Below are 16,696 nucleotides of genomic sequence, written 5' to 3' on the forward strand. Positions count from 1 at the left end.
TATCTCTTGTATTTATGTGGTGTCAGTTGTAACTTTTTTCATTTCTGATTTTTTAATTCGAGCCCTCTCCCTTTTTTTTCTTGATAAGTCTGACTAATGCTTTATCAATTTTGTTTATCTTTCCCAAGAATCCACTTTTAGTTTCATTGGTCTTTTCTATTGTTTCTTAGTTTGTTTCATTTATTTCTAACCTTTATGATTTCTTTTATTCCTCTCTAACTTTGTGTTTTTTCTAGCTGCTTTAAGTGGAAGGTTAGGTGGTTTACTTTAGATTTTCCTTATTTCCTGAGGTATAAAGTTCACTATAAACTTCCCCGAGAACTTATTTTGCTTCATCCAAGAGGTTTTGGGTCACTTTCTCATTTTCATTTGTCTCAAAGTATTTTTTGATTTCCTCTTTGATTTCTTCAGTGACCCACTCACTGGTTTAGTAGCATATTGTTTAACCTCCAGGTGTTTGCAGTTTTTACACTTTTTTCCACTTCTATTTGATTTCTAACCATATAGCATTGTGGTCAGAAAAGATGCTTGGAACAATTTCAATTTTGTTAAATTTGCTGAGGCTAGCTTTGTGGGCCAGAATGTGGTAGAATATTTCATGTGCACTTGAGAAGAATGTGTATTCTGTTGCTTTTGGGTGGAATGCTCTATAGATATCAGTAAAGTCCATCTGGTCTAATGTGTTATTTTGGCCTGTATTCCCTTATTGATTTTCTATCGGGATGATCTGTCCATTGATACAAGTGGGGTGTTAAGGTCCCGCACTTACATTGTGTTGTCATTGATTTCTCCTTTTATGTCTGTTAATAATTGCCTTACATATTGAGGTGCTCCTATATTGAGTGTATACATATATTTATATATTTATAAGTGTCGTATCCTCATCTTAGATTAATCCCTTGAGCATTATGTAGTGTCCTTTGTCTCTTCTAACAGTGTTTTTTTTTATTTTTTAACCTATTTTGACTTTTATAACTATTGTTACTCCAGCTTTCTTTTGGTTTCCATTTGCACAGAATATCTTTCTCCATCCCCTTATTTTCAGCCTGCATGTTCTCTAGCTCTGAAGTGGGTCTCTTGTAGACAGCATATTTATGGGTCTTATTTTTTAATCCAGTCAGTCTATGTCTTTTGGATGGAGAATTTAAACCATTTACATTTAAGGTAATTATCAATACATATTTTTCTTGCCAGTTTGTTCATTGTTTGGGGTTGTTTTTGTAGGTCTTTTTTTTTTTTCCCTCTTTCTTTTGTTCTCTTGTGGTTTGATGAGTAGAGAAGTTCCTTTCACATTTGTTGTAAAGGTGGTTTGGTTGTGCTGCCTTCTTTTATTTATCTGTGAAGCCTTTGAGTTCTCCTTCAAATCTGAGTAAGAACCTTGCTGGATAGAGTATTCTTGGTTGTAAGTTTTTCCCTTTCTTCACTTTAAATATATCATGCCAGTCTCTTCTGGACTGTAGAGTTTCTGCTGAAAAATCAGCTTATAATCTTATGGGAGGATTTCCCTTGTATGTTATATGTTGCTTTTCTCTTTCTGATTTTAATATTTTCTCCTTATCCTTAATTTTTGTCAATTTGATTACTATGTGCCTTGCTGTGTTCCTCTTTGGGTTGATCCTATGTGGAGCTCTTTGTGCTTCTTGGAGTTGGGTGACTGTTTCATTTCCCAAGTTAGGGGAGTTTTTTTTATTATCTCTTAAAAATTTTCTCAGGTCCTTTCTCTTCTCCTTCTAGGACCCCTATAATGTAAATATAGTATGCTTCCTGTTGTCGCAGAGTCCTCTTAAACTATCCTCATTTCTTTTCATTCTTTTTTCTATTCTGCAGTAATGATTTCCACTAATCTGCCTTCTAGCTCATTGATCTGTTCTTCTGCCTCACTTAGTTCCTTCTAGTGTATTATTCATTTTAACAATTTTATTCTTCAACTCTGGGTATTCTTTATATTTTCCAAGTCTCTGCTAAAACTTCTCCCTGTGCATCTGTTCTCCAGAGTTCTCTGAACATCTTTGCCATCATTACTCTATACTCTTTCTCAGATAGATTGCCTGTCTACTCATCACTTATTTCTTCTGGGATTTTATCTTGTGCCTTGGCCTGGAGGATACTCCTCTGCTGCCTCATATTATCTATCTTTCTATTTGTATTTGTAGGTAAGTTAATTATGTCTGTTGACCTTGGAGAAGTGGCCCTCTGTAGGAGATGTCCTTGCATCCCAGCAGTACCCTCCTCTCTTGTCACCCAATGGCTAGTGTCCAGCTGGTTCCAGGGGTATAGTCTGGCCTGTGTTTGTGGATTCCTTCCACAGGCTTTGGGATTATTTTCTTATTTCTGGTGTCTGCCTCCTGGTGGATGAGGCTGGACTAGAGGCTTATGCAGGTTTCCTGGCAGGAGGAGTCAGTGCCTGCCCAGTGCTGGGAAGAGTTTGGTACTTGTCCTCTGGTAGATATGTCACCAAGTCCAAACTTACTCTGTTCACCGCATGACAGGCCAATAAATTGGGAGACAGACGTGGTGTTGGGGCAAGGAATAGTGACTTTATTCGGAAAGCTAGCAGACCAAGAGAATGACAGACTAATGTCTTGGAGAACCATCCTCCCCAAGTCAGAATACAGGCTCCTTTTACCAAAAAAAAAGGGGGGGGTTGGGGGGAGATGTGGTTTGTTGTTAAAACTTCTTGGTGTAGGAATTCTTTGTTCTTGCAGCTGTCCACGTGGGCCAGCTCATGGTGCTCCTGCAAATCCTCCAACAAAACAAACATTATTCTCTGTTCTGCAACTTGTTATCTTTACGTGAGTGCAGAGCTAGCAAGACTAAGCCTAAAAAACAGGGCACAGGGTTAAAGCCAAAGGAACAGACCTAATACGGAGTCAGATTTGTTCTTTGCTATTACATTTCCCCACAGTCAATGTCCATCCCATAATCTTGTAGGAAAAGGGGTGATGACCGTTCTGGCTACTTCTGCTGAAAAAGGGTGATGAGGGGGTGATTATGGGATGGAATTGATCAGCCTTTGACAGGGAACATTCCTGGGTATCTTTAGTCAGTAGTATAATCTCTGTCTTCTTTTTTTTTTTTTTCTCTTTATTTACAACTATTTGAACCTGATAAAACTCCTTAGTACTTTGTTGAACTTGGAGTTTTGGTTCCAGTTCCCAATATGTATCTTTTAGTGTTAACTTCTTCCACTGTACCATAATTACAGTAGATTCCTGTGCTATTCATTTAAACAAGATTAAACAAATAGGTTGACTTTTCTCCAGCTATAATTGAAATTTAAAAAGATAAGTATTGAGATTATAAAGAGTAACCTCAGGTCTTCTAAAGGTTTACAAAACCATTGCCTCTCAGGAGTTGGGTTGTTTTCTGATTCTGATGATGGTGGTGCTGCTTTAATCTGCGTGTGATGAATCCATGGCTTTATCCCAGCTAACTTGACAGATGAGTGAGTGCGTGGTAAGTAATACCACATTTGGTCCTGTCCACCTTGCAGTCAGCTGTTGCTCAGGCCCTTGTTTCCTCCATGTTTTAAGCAGAATTTGGTCTCCTGGTTGGAAAGAATGTAAGGCTGCTTCATTCAGTTGGATAGGCAGACCTGTTGGGGGCAAACTCATGAACAAAAGTTAGTAGAGTGCCCAAAGTTTTACCATAATTGGCAACTGCCAGGTCTTCTAGAGTCTTTATAGATTCTCCTGCCCAGGAGACACCTGGAATGGCCTACCATACAGTATTTCAAAGGGGCTTAATTTAAGCCTACTTCTGGGAACCACTCTGATCCTTAGCAGGGCAACTGGCAAGGCCTTATCCCAAGTTAAATTAGTCTCCTGAGTTATTTTTAGCAATACTCCTTTTTAATGTATGATTCATTTTCTCAGTTTTCCCTGTTGATTGTTGTCTCCAAGATGAATGTAGTTTTCAGTTAATTTGCAGTATTTTAGACACTTGCTGGGTTATGCTAGAGACAAAAGCAGGCTCATTATCACTTAGAAGAGTATTAGGCAGTCCAAATTGGGGGATAATTTCTTTAAGGAGGGCTTTAGCCACTCCAGAGACTTTCTGTCTGGGTGGGATATGCCTCTACCTATCCTGAAAAAGTGTCCACAAACACTAGTAGGTATCTGAAATTTCCTACAGCTAGAGGCATTTGAGTAAAGCCTATTTGCCAGTCCTCAGGGGACAGGTTCCTCTATGTTGGGTCCCCATCAGGAGAGGCCTGATGGCAGTCTTTGGGTTGTTTTTAGTACAAGTCATACAGTTCTGAACGACTCGCTGGATGGTCTTTTGTAGGTTAGGCCCCATTATATACTTTTGAATCCATTGTAAGGTGGCATCTCCCGTAGTGGGTAACATTATGTATGTACTGCACACAGTGTCCAAGAGTGCCTCAGGGATCAAGACAATTCCTTGTGTACTACATTTCCAGCCAGGTGAGATGTGATCAAGAGTGAAATCCCACTCTTTGGCCATCTCCTTGTTGTTTTGTGAATACACCAGCTGGTATTTTGACAAGTCAGTCTGTGGGAGAAGTGATCCTATCATGGCATAATAATCACCTTCCTTTGCTGCTCTCTTTGCAGCTTGATCAGCTAACCGATTGCCTTTTATTATATGAGTTTCGCCTTTTTGGTGGCCTGGACAGTGCATTATGGCCACTTATGAGGGCTTATGGACTGCTTTTAATACTGACAGGATTTCAGAGGCATGTGTTTTGTCTTTATTTTTGAAGTGAGGAGTCCCCTTTCTTTCCAGATTGCCCCGTGAGCATGCACCATGAGGAATGCATAGCTAGAGTCTGTGGATACATTTACTCGCTTCCCTTCAGTGAGTAGTGGGGCCCTTGTCAGAGCAATGATTTCTGCCTTCTGAGCTGAGCTCCCTGGGGGCGGGGCTTTTGCCTCAACAATCTTTTTAAGTGTTACCACCACGTACCCAGCACATCACCTAACTTGGTCCATGAGGCTACTTCTATCGGTGAACGGTTCCCAGTCTGGCTCAGCCAGCAGCTGGTCCGTTAGGTCCGCTCTGCTGGGGCACTGTGCAGCATCCATTGGGAGCAATGTGGCTGGTTTTACTTAGGGCTGAAGTGACCTGAAGTCTTTCATTGGGGTTGTCTAAGAGAACGGCTTGGTACTTTCCCATTCTCTCAGAAGTCATCCAGTAACCCCCTTTTTGATTCAGTAAAGAAAGGACATGGTAGGGGACATACTTGGTGGTGGGTTGCCCCAGGGTAAACTTCTCAGCCTCTGGAAGTATGTCACAAGTAGCTGCTACAGCTTGAAGGCAAGGGGGGCATCCCTTAACAGTCTGTTCTAGTTGTTTTGAGAAGTATGGAACAGGTCTACCAGTATTCCCCAGAGTTTGAATTAACACCCTGGGACTTAACACCTTGTCTCTCGTGGACATAACAACTGGAAAGTTTTTTTTTTAAATCTGGAGCTGAGACTAACTTTATTTTTATTGTTTCAAAGGCTATTTGGCATTCTTTAGTCCAAATAAGGGGCTCAAGACCATGTCCTTTCAAAGCCTCTTAGAGGGGTTTTACTATGAGCCATAGCTTCGGATCCAAATCCGAGAGAACACTGCCATTCCCAGAAACCCCCTCAGTTGTCTGCGGGTTTTGAGTGTACCCAATCCTGCTATTGACTGTTTTCAATCAGGCAAAAGATCCCACTGTCCTTGGGAGAGGACAAAGCCCAGATACTGGACTTGTTGTTTACATATTTGGACCTTTTTCTTGGAGTCCTTATATTCACAATTGGCCAAATAATTCAGGGTCCTGATGGTATTTTGTAGATATTTATCATATGCTTGCTATGAGCAAATCATCTCCATATTGGAGTAGGAGTCCTTCATCCAATATTAAGTTTTTAAGGGCCTTAGCTAACATTTCCCCAAACAAGGTAGGGGAATTCTTAAATCCTTGAGGCAGGACTATCCAACAATATTGTTGGACTACCTGTGTTTCTGTGTCCTGCCATCAAACGCAGAATAGCTGCTGTGGTTCTTCTACAATGGGAATGCAGAAAAAAGCATCTTTCGAGTCCAAAACTGAGAACCAGCCATATTCACCCAGGACAGTTGTGAGCAGAGCATATGGATTAGGCACTACAGGGTGTAAGTCTCAGCATACTTCATTAATAGCCCTGAAGTCTTGGACAAAGCGATACTCTGCTGAGTTTGGCTTTTTGACTGGGAGAATAGGGATGTTGTATGGGGACCTACAAGGTTTAATCAGTCCTGATTTCCGAAACTTCTTGAGAATTGGTTGAATTCCCTTTTGGGCCTCTTGTCTGAGAGGATATTGTTTTAGATTAGGGATCCCATTATTGCCTTTTAAAGGGATATATATTGGCCATGCATTGTTGCCGTTCCCTGGGGTTCCATCAGCCCACCCTTCTGGCTTTACCTTTTCATAGGCCTTGTGGGGAAAGAGCTCTGTGTCTGTTTCTGGGGTTTCCACAAGTGCCATCTGCAGACTTAGAGCATGCTCCGGTGGGACCCTGATGTTAAGCTGTCTGGTGAAAAAGTTACTTGAGCATTTAATTTACAAAGGAGATCTCAGCCCAAAAGAGGGATTGGACACATATACAGGAAGCTGTGTTTCAGGGTGAGGTCCCCTAGTTGGCCCCCAGGGGTTGTAAGAATGAACACTTTTGTACTTTGTCCAGAAACTCCTGTGACTGGGATGGATTGAGGAGTCTTCTGTGCCATCTTAGTGTTTACCACAGAGTATGTCGTGCCCGTACCTAATAGAAAATCAATTTGTCCCCCACTGTCAAAGTTACCTGAGGCTCCTGTGGGGAAATTGGAATTAGGAGCCTCAACTCTAAGGGAGTCCCTGGGCCTCTTCATTCCTCATCAGAGCAGTCCTCTCCTTCTACTATATGAGAAGTTCCCATCCTTCTTTTATTTTTTTCCTTCTTACTTTTTAACCGAGGGCAGTCTTTTTTCCAATGCCCTTCCTCCTTGCGGTAGGCGCATTGTTCCTTCCCTAGTGGTGGCTTACCTCTCTTCAGGTGACTCGCCTTACAGGGAATCCAATGCTGCTGCCAGAAAAGCTGTGTTCTGTTTTGCATCTTCTTTCTTCTGTCGTTGTTGCTTTTAAAGTGTTCAACAACAAGGAACATTACTACCTGAGAAGGGTTCATTCCAAATGCACCATCTACCTTTGTAATTCTCTTCTTATATCTGGGGTGCTTTACCCAATGAAGGTCATAATCACCATTCTCATATTTTCAGGGGCTTTGGGGTCTGCATCAGTATAGCATCTATAGGCTTGATGAATTCTTTCTAGAAACTCAAATGGATCCTCACTGGATTTTTGGTGTATCTCCTGAATCTTGTTTCAGCTCTTTTCAAAGACCTGCCAAGATACACTTCCTGTAATGCTCTAGAAGTGGCATGTCTCCATCACTAGGATTCCAGTTAGGCTCAGCAGTAGGAACTGCCAAGTTTGCTTCTGGAGTTCCGTCTGGATCCCCTGGATGAAGCTGGTGTGCTTCCTCTCTAGCCTTGTGAATGACCATCCTCCTTTCATCCCCAGTGAGCATCACATTCATAAAAGTGTGTAGGTCTGCCCAAGAGGGAGGGGTCCTCTCTGTAAGAGGGGTTATGGTTTTTCCAGTTAAACAAATCTGAAGTTGAGAATGGATTGTGCATCCATATAAATCCAGCTGGTTGGCCATTTGCATTAAGGCCTCCTACGGGATATTGGCGCAAGGGAATTGGCTCCCAGTCTGAGTGCCCTGTCAGGTGTTAGATGGTGGTATCAAACCAAGTCTCTGTGCCCCAGGGGATAACATACTAACTTCTAATTGAGTCCCATAAATAGGGGAAACAGGAGGCGATAGGTGGCATGAGAGCAGTTGGATTAGCTGCTGGCACAGCCTGATTGTCTGGTAGGAAAGCAGGATCAGCCAGAGGGGGGTTTAAGGTTTGAAGTAACACATCCTCATTTTCTCCCCTTCCCTCTTGCAGAACAGGTTTTCCCTTTCAGACTGCTGCACCATAAGGTGGCAGCTGTCTGACTTCTTTTCCTCCTGATGTAATAGCATAAATGCTTCTGCGTATGGAATCACGTAATTTTTCCCTGTTCTCTCACAAAACAACTCTAATTGCAAGATTGTATAGTAATTGAGCCATTCAGGGGCCATTGTTCCTCTGATCTTAACATATGTTGGGGTCACACACTATTACACAAAAATATCTTTTTCTTAATCATAGGCTCACAGCTATATTTTCCCCATTAATTTAAGACATGCCCCAAAAGGCTTTCCTTAGGGACAGATGGAGTATTTCCCATATCTATAAGTTTAAGAACAGTAAGACACAAAAGGCGCAAAGTCTAACATGACTGAACACAGAAAAGAAGCAAATAAACCAGTTCACAAATCCAGTAGAATCCAAAAACTGTTTCCTCTCTCCAACAGGGTACCCCACTCAAAATACAAAACAAATTGGCTTATTCTGGAGAAAAGCCCCAAATGGAGAGGAATAAAGTCTCTGGCTGTACGCACCAGAGTGACTTACCCTACTGTATGGAGGCCGTTGGTCCCCAGATATCGATTCCTTGCTCCAACTGCCAAGCACTGCGGCAGCCGGTGCCACTTCATGGAGTTTTGAAGGAAAGATCCTCAGGACAAGTGGTCCTGGCAGCTGCTAGGGCCTTCCCTGATAATTCCCCAAATGGGGCTGGCTGGCCAGGAGCAGCAAGGCTCTAGGCTGTCTTCATTCTGCTCACCGCACAACAGGCCAGTAAATCGGGAGACAGACATGGTGTTGGGGCAAGGGATGTGAAAATGCAATATATATAGAAAATGGAATACTATTCATTATTATTAACATTATTCATTCCATTCAAGGGAATGAAATTCTGATTCATGCTACAATAGTGATGCTCCTTGAAACATTATACTGAATGAAATAAGCCAGACACAAAAGGACAAATATTGTATGATTCCATTCACATGAAATATTTAGTGACTTTATTCAGAAAGCTAGCAGACCAAGAGGATGGCAGACTAATGTCTTGGAGAACCATCCTCCCCAAGTCAGAATACAGGCTCCTTTTATACAAAAAAAAGGGGGGGAGAGATGTGGTTTGTTGTTGCAAACTCCTTGGTGTAGGAATTCTTTGTTCTTACAGCTGTCCACGTGGGCCAGCTCATGGTGCTCCTGCAAATCCTCCAACAAAACAAACATTATTCTCTATTCTGCAACTTGTTATCTTTATGTGAGTGCAGAGCTAGCAAGACTAAGCCTAAAAAACAGGGCACAGGGTTAAAGTCAAAGGGACAGGTCTCATATGCAGTCAGATTTGTTCTTTGCTATTACAGATAGTGGTGTGGCTAGAGGAGATGCATTTGTGGCTCAGGATGTCTGCTGATGGGTGAGGCTTCCCAGCCCTTAAGCCTTTAGGCTGTTGGGTTGGGCTAGGTCCTGGTGCCGATGATCCAGTCAAGATGTCAGCCTCCAGGAAAGCTCATGTACATGAACACTCCTGGAGTGTCTGCCACCAGATTTTATGTCCCCAAGGTGAGCTGCAGAAGTCCCCTACATCCCCAGGAGAACTTCCAAAACCAGCAGACATGTCTGACCAAAGTTCCTATGAAATCACTGCCTCTGCCTTGGGACTTGGAGCATGCAAGATTCTCTGTACGCTTCCCAAGAGAATGAAGTCTCTGCTTGCCCCAGTCTTGTGGGGCTCCTGGAGTTAAGTCCCACTGGCCTTCAAAACCAGATGTCTCCTCCTCCCCCTAGTGCCAGAACCCCGAGCTGGGGAGCCTGACGTGGGGCTCAGAACTCTCACTCTTACTCCTGTGGGAGAGCCTCTGCGACTTAATCATTCTTCAGCTTGTGGGTCACCCACCCCAGGAGCATGGGGCTGGATTATATCACGAGCACGCCCCTCCTACCATCCTGCTGAGGTTCCCTCTTTATGTTTGCAGTCGAAGTAGGGTTGGTTTTTTTTTTACCCCTGATGGTGGTTTAGCAGTCAGTTGTGGTCCTATTCTGCCATCTTGACTGGAAATCTAAGAACTCTTAAAAGTCCAAAAAAAAAAAAAATTAACATCTGCAAGAATTATTATTTCTCTACAAATACTTATGATTATATTAAATTTCATTCTATTGATTGGGTAGGAGTCATAATCTCCACAAAAAAGGGGAAGTTATGACTAGTTGAAAGCACTATTTTTAATACAAACGCTAGACCAATCTAAAAGGCTATATACATTTAAAGAAAACTGGCCTTTAAAATCAGCCTTAGCCAAGTTAGAATATATTTACTACTTGCTAGCTGCATGAACTTGGGACTAGGCTTTTGTAAAATGAAGATAATATGTCTGCCTTTACAGAGGGATTAAATAAATAGGGCACTTACTGTGCTTAATTTGTGCAGAATAAAACTTTGTGTTCTTAAAAAATAAGAGTAATTCTGTGATTTTAGGAAGGTCACATTTCTTCTATGCACGTTTCCTTTTTTTTCAACTAACCATAGTAACATTTGCCACCTACCTACAGAATTTTTTAAAAAAGGGGGTAAAATAAGACAACATATAAAACTTGCTCAGAAAAGGTATGGTACTATAGTGCTACACTAAGATAAGTTATTGTGGTGACTCAGTGTTTGCTTTCTTTCAGACAAATTAGTACCAGAATTGAAAAGTACGAAGTTGAGTGAGATTAGAGACTTACCATTCTTCATTGGTGAGGTAAGCACATAATAACATGTATTAGTCCAAAAGAAACAGAGCCATGAACAAAAATTTTAAAAATTGTAACATACAAACCAGAGAAATAACACAAATTTGGGGGTTTGCTGCTTTTCTTGGATTCTATTTTGAATATTATAAGTTTACTTTTTGTGAACAGGATTCCTATTTTTTTCAGCTGAATGACAATATAATGTGTAAACAGGTCAATAATAAATATCAGCCATGGATCAGACAGTCATGTGAATGGAACTGTGAAATACAGTATGACTGCTCAAATATACTGCAAACTTATACGTATTTGAGCATCAGAAAAAGTTTTGATTCTGTGGAATCAGTAATCGATTTATTTTAGAAATAGTATAAATATACAGCCTCCAAACTTCTAATAAATTAATACTTAATAAAAATTTGTGATAATTTTTCCACCATATTCCATTATATTTCATCCTAACAATAGTTAAAGCCTCTCCTATAAGACTTTTTTTCCTACTTAAAAGACTGAAATTATTCTTACAAATCTAAATTACTGTGTTTACAGAACTTTATATAGTTTATTAGCTTTGCTTTGATATTTGGCAGTTGTCCACAAGTAGCTATTCTGACTAATCTCAGTTCCATTCCATCCAAGATTTTTAATGGCAGTGCTGAAAGAGTTTCATTAGGCACATTGAGAAATTTGTTTTCCTTTTCTTAAAGTTAAAAAACAAAACAAAACAAAACACCAAGACACTTGTGATTTCACAAGATGATAGTATTGGTCATAACATGAGCTCATAGTTTCTCCTAAATGCAAACAATACATGTAATGACTGACTTGGATACCATTTTTTAAAGAAGAGATAACATTTGATTGAACCTTGGATCAGATTTCAAACCAATATGACTTATTTCACTGCAGGAAAAAAAATAGAAAACTGACTCTTGAGGGGAAGAATTTAGTTTAATTATCTACCACTTATGTCAGGGGGAAATTATGATGAAAAATTCGAATCTGTTTCTAAAGTTCACCATGAGGCTACAGTTGTAACAGGAAAAAAGCATTAGCAACTTGAAGCTCAACTTACTTAGTTTTCACTTATGGTGGGAATGTGTGCTGAAAGTTGAGACATTTGTTGCCCTTTCAACAAAATAACAGAGGTGATGGCTTTTTGACCCTATTTGGGTACTCATAGATGGAAAGAAGAAAAATGATTTCAAACGAGAGCCTCAACACATGAGTATGTTTTACTCCTTTCCCTTTTTGGTTCATGGCCCTTATGCATCCAAAGCATAAGGTATCTTAGCCTCTTTTCACAGTTTGAAAGTCAGTAAATCTTTCAAAAATCTCCTGTCCTTAATAGCCATATATATACACACATATTATATATATAATTATAATTTTTCCCAAGCCCCAAAGCAGCCATTAACAGTCACCATCATCTATCCAGTAATAGAAGCAGCACAGAAAAGAGCTGAAGAGACTTATCAGTCATTGGCATGGAGCCAGAAATTGAAGCTTGATTTTCTACATCTATTTCTTGAATTTAAGAAAATGTGTCCCATAGTAATTGCAGCTTTAGGAGAAAATCTCAAGCCACAACATATATGTATGTATTAGGAGAGAAAGAAATACATGTGAAATGGATTAAAAAATACCTTGATTATCATATTCTAAGACCTTTGAACAGAGGATGAAGTTTCAAAGCTCCTTTGAGTGAACCTTTCATATTAAAGTTTCACAGTATTGCAGGGTTTGTCTGCACCTGCTACAGACATAGGGCTACAGAATAGGTTAAGCCCAATGATTCAAAGTAAACTCTAACAAACTTCAGTTGGCTAAATGGCAGGTCTTTCATTTCAGATGAATACCCACTAATCTATACTATCTCTGGAGAATGAGATGAAATGGGACTACCGTTGACAAAGGTTCTCTTAAATATTCCTCAAATTTCCTGAAGATCCATAGTTTTGCAATAAACTGGACTCTATTTCCTATCCCTTTTTTTTGCAGTGCTGAATTTACATTCCCCCAAAATATGTGTCATTTGGACTCCCCTGTCTCTGAAGTCCACTTGTTCTAGAGCATCATATGCCATATGTTATCTTATGTGTTTTACTTTGCTGGATGTATCTGTGTATGAGTATGTGTGTTGTACTGGATCTTCCACTACCTACCAAGTATAACACTATTGTGAACGTAAGAGAAACAAGGTACTTCAAAATTTTCCATGTTTTAAAAACAGTGTGATCACATTACTTGTTATAAGAAAAATAATTCTAAACTAGGAATTTTTTCTATATTAAGGATCGGTTACTTTTCAATTGATAAGTGCTAGTCTATAAAGGAAGATCTCCAGTTGTCCAATCCTCTGAGAATTGAAGAGTTTTCAGCCAGACTATACCAGGATCTAATCTGATCATCAGTGAGGTTTTCATACCAATTGTTCAATATTGTGATTAATCTCTTAGAAATACTCTTATCTCTCTACTATTCCCAATTCCTGGGCAGCTATGAAAATTATATTACTTTGTTGTTCCAAATATTCCTGGCCCATTTGACCCTGGATTGTCCCAGAACCAAGTATATTTGCTTAGCGGGTACAAATTGGGAGTTTTATTCAATGTTTCATCCAAATAGTAACATTCAGGAAAAATTAGTAAATATCACAACAGAGAAAATCAAGCAAAAAGATAGAACATTCAAGTAGACCAATTTTTAAATTTTCCCCCAAATAGGTCCAAAATTTTATATTCCAGGGAATATAATTATTACATATAATTACTTAGGGTCAATTACTCATGTCTCCACATGTAACATTTGGAACATATGAAAGATTGCTAGTTTAGTGGCAACCTAGGCTTTTGTTTCTGAGCTGTATAACCTTTGAGGTCACACTGAAATATTTTCATATGCTTATTAGTAACATGCTTTACTCTTGTATGATATTAGGGCTGGATTTCCAATAGAGCATATAAACTACAACATCTTTAAAAGAAGAACAAAACTATGTAGTGGGGGATTTTTTTCTCAATTACTTTCTCGCCATTAAATGTATGTTTTAACCCACTACAAAAATATCCAATTATGTTTATATCAGAAACTAATATAATATTGTAAATCAGTATTTATACTTCGGTTAAATATATATATATATATACACACACACTTACATATATAATTGAAAGTCTAAATATTTCTTAATTAAAATATTCCATTAATTGAAAATACTTTATTACATGAAATGACCTTAAATTTATAGAATATTTTCACATATTTAAACTGTCATTTGATGATAAAAAAGCAGGAAATTAATTTGATGAACATAAATCCTTACATACAGAATGATTTTAATAAAGCTTATTTTTCCTTAGGAATTATGGCTAAAATGTAAACTTTTCTACTCTATTTAAAAACATTATAGTAAATTGCTAAATAAATCTCCTTTAATTTTTTTAATAATTGTCAAAAATGAAATAAACCCAGATCCCCATGTAGAACAAATCTACTAAGACCAAGTAATTTTGTGCTTTCCTCGGATGCTGTTAAGACACCTCCAACATGTATATTCCACTGCTTCCCACAAAGATATATGATAAATTTAAAAGACTGAAGCAACTAAATTCTAGTTTTGTTGTTTTTACATGACATATTTCAAGCATATGCTTTGAAAGGAATGAGCATAAAGCAGGATGAAAAGAAATTAGAACAATTCCCTGGGCCCAAACTTTTCCTGTATTCTAAGCACAATTATAAAATTAATGAGTCGTCGTCTTATGGAATTGGAGTTCAAATTGTCAGTTAAAGTTCACGGTTCATGGGAAAATTGAAAGGCAGTCAAAAGAAGAAGAAGAAGAAAAGGTGAAATGAAAAAAATCTAAAGGGAAAGGATGTTCTGAAATATGTTGCACACACTTAGAACAAGAGTAAAAATCTTCAAAAAGAGAGGAAAATGAGGTCACTTGCCATTGTTCTCCATGGCAAACACTACTGATGGAGGTTGCTTAGATGAAATCAAAAGCTATTATTTTTATTCAAATGCCCTCTCATGTTAACATGAAGAGTCACCTCCCCTTAATAACATTTTAAAATTAATTATATCAGTTCAGTCAATTAGGGGGTGCACTGACCATTTCTCTGGTTTCAAAAAGAACTGGATAGAAATAAAACACTATAATTTCTGTCTAAATATTCTTTACATAGAAAAATATGCATGAGTTTTAGAAACTGTAAATTAATAAGCTATATTTTAAATTCTAAAATTAGCTGACAGCACAACTCCCTGCTCCTTAACTAGAAATAGTTTCACTGACTGTCCTCCTGGGTTGATACTGGCTCCTCCTCTTTGGTGGAGCCTTAATGGTGGATCTTGACTGCCTGAAGAAAGAGCAAAGGACAATGCGAGGAGGGCTGAATTCAGCCTTGTGTCAGAGTTAACCGTCCACAACTTTTGTACAAATCCATTCAAAGAAAATTAGCTATATGTGAGAAAGGGCTCTAAATCATTGTGACTGATTCTAAATAATAAATTATAATTTCATATATACAGATCTGTTACTTTCTTAAAAAGGGTGGTTTTACTTTTTCCTCTAATTATCTTATTATTATTCAAATATTCTAGTACTTTCCTTATACTTATACTATAGTTTCTGACATTAATTTTAAGTGTACTGCAAAAATGGGCGTTATTTTCTTTCAGATAAAGAGACTGGACATCCACAAGATTAAAATCTGAGATCCGTTTATCTCATAATGCCGAATAACTGGGGACAAAACTGCTTTGTGACAGAGAGCAAAAGAAAAAGTGGCAAATGAGATCAGAAGATGTTTACAAACGAACTTACATGCATTTTTTTTGTAACCCATGACTGTTCTAAGCATACTTCAAATACCTATATTGAAGGTTAACCCTGTCTTAACTTTGTAAAATCTGTGTATCTTTTATTTAAAAAAAAATCATTATTACTACTTTATAGTCACACCTGTTTAAGAATCAATTTGGCAGGGATTGTATATTTTTATTGTATCTATAAGGTAAATATAATGTAAATTCTCATGAAGCAAAATAAAACAACCTGATTAATGCTTCCCCTCTTATATCATGTACCATTTGTTAAAATTCAGGCTAATAGTTTTTATTCAAAACCACAATCTAAAGTTTAAGTAGCATTATTTGTCTAACTTTCGTGTTGTTCCTGTCCACTATAGATTCAGGACCATTAAAGATGTGATCCTGGAATTATCCTCTAGGTTTCTAATTAGGAAAAAAAAAAAAAGGCAGTTTCCGTATCATCTCTGACTCTTATCCCCATATCTTATAAAACAGTAGTTGCTGGACAACAGAGTATCAGAAAAAGAAATAAAGGGAACAGTCCAATTTACCATTGCATGAAAAAAAGTAAGATACCTAGATATAAAATCTACCTAGGGAGGCAAAAAACTTGTACTCTGAAAACTACAAGACAGACACTGATGAAAGAAATTGAAAATGACATAAACAAATGGAAAGGTACACCATGTTCTTGGATTGGAAGAATCAATATTGTTAAAATGGCCATACTATCCAAGGCAATATACAGATTCAGTGCAATTCCTATCAAATTACCAGTGGCATTTTTCACAGAACTGGAACAAAAAATATTAAAATCTGTATGGAATAGCTAAAATAATCTTGAGAAAGAAGAATAGAGCTGGAAGAATCATGCTCCCTGACTTCAGACTATACCACAAAGCTACAGTAACCAAAACAGTATGATATTGACACAAAAACAGACACACAGATCAATGGAACCGGACAGAAAGTCCAGAAATAAACACACACACTTATAGTCAATGAATCTATGACAAATGAGGTAAGAATATATAATGGAGAAAAGAGGGTATCTTCAGTAAGCTGGGGAACTGAACGGCTACATATAAAAGGGTGATATTAAGAACATTCCATAACATCATGTACAAAAATCAACTCTAAATGGATTAAAGACCTAAATATAAGACTAAATAC

The 16,696-nt window shown here is 38.4% G+C and overlaps 1 long non-coding RNA gene across 1 annotated transcript in view; it reads left to right on the forward strand.

Moving 5' to 3' along the window:
- The window catches only part of LOC140696354 (uncharacterized), a 96,702-nt gene extending 80,913 nt beyond the window's left edge, over positions 1-15,789 (forward strand). The window contains exons 2-3 of the long non-coding RNA XR_012072562.1: positions 10,642-10,712; positions 15,392-15,789. This is a non-coding gene — a long non-coding RNA (uncharacterized lncRNA). The remainder of the gene's footprint in view (positions 1-10,641; positions 10,713-15,391) is intronic.
- Positions 15,790-16,696: the final 907 nt, after the last annotated feature.

The sequence above is a fragment of the Vicugna pacos genome, chromosome 5, assembly GCF_048564905.1.
Source record: "Vicugna pacos chromosome 5, VicPac4, whole genome shotgun sequence".
In the NCBI taxonomy this organism is placed as follows: Eukaryota; Metazoa; Chordata; class Mammalia; order Artiodactyla; family Camelidae; genus Vicugna; species Vicugna pacos.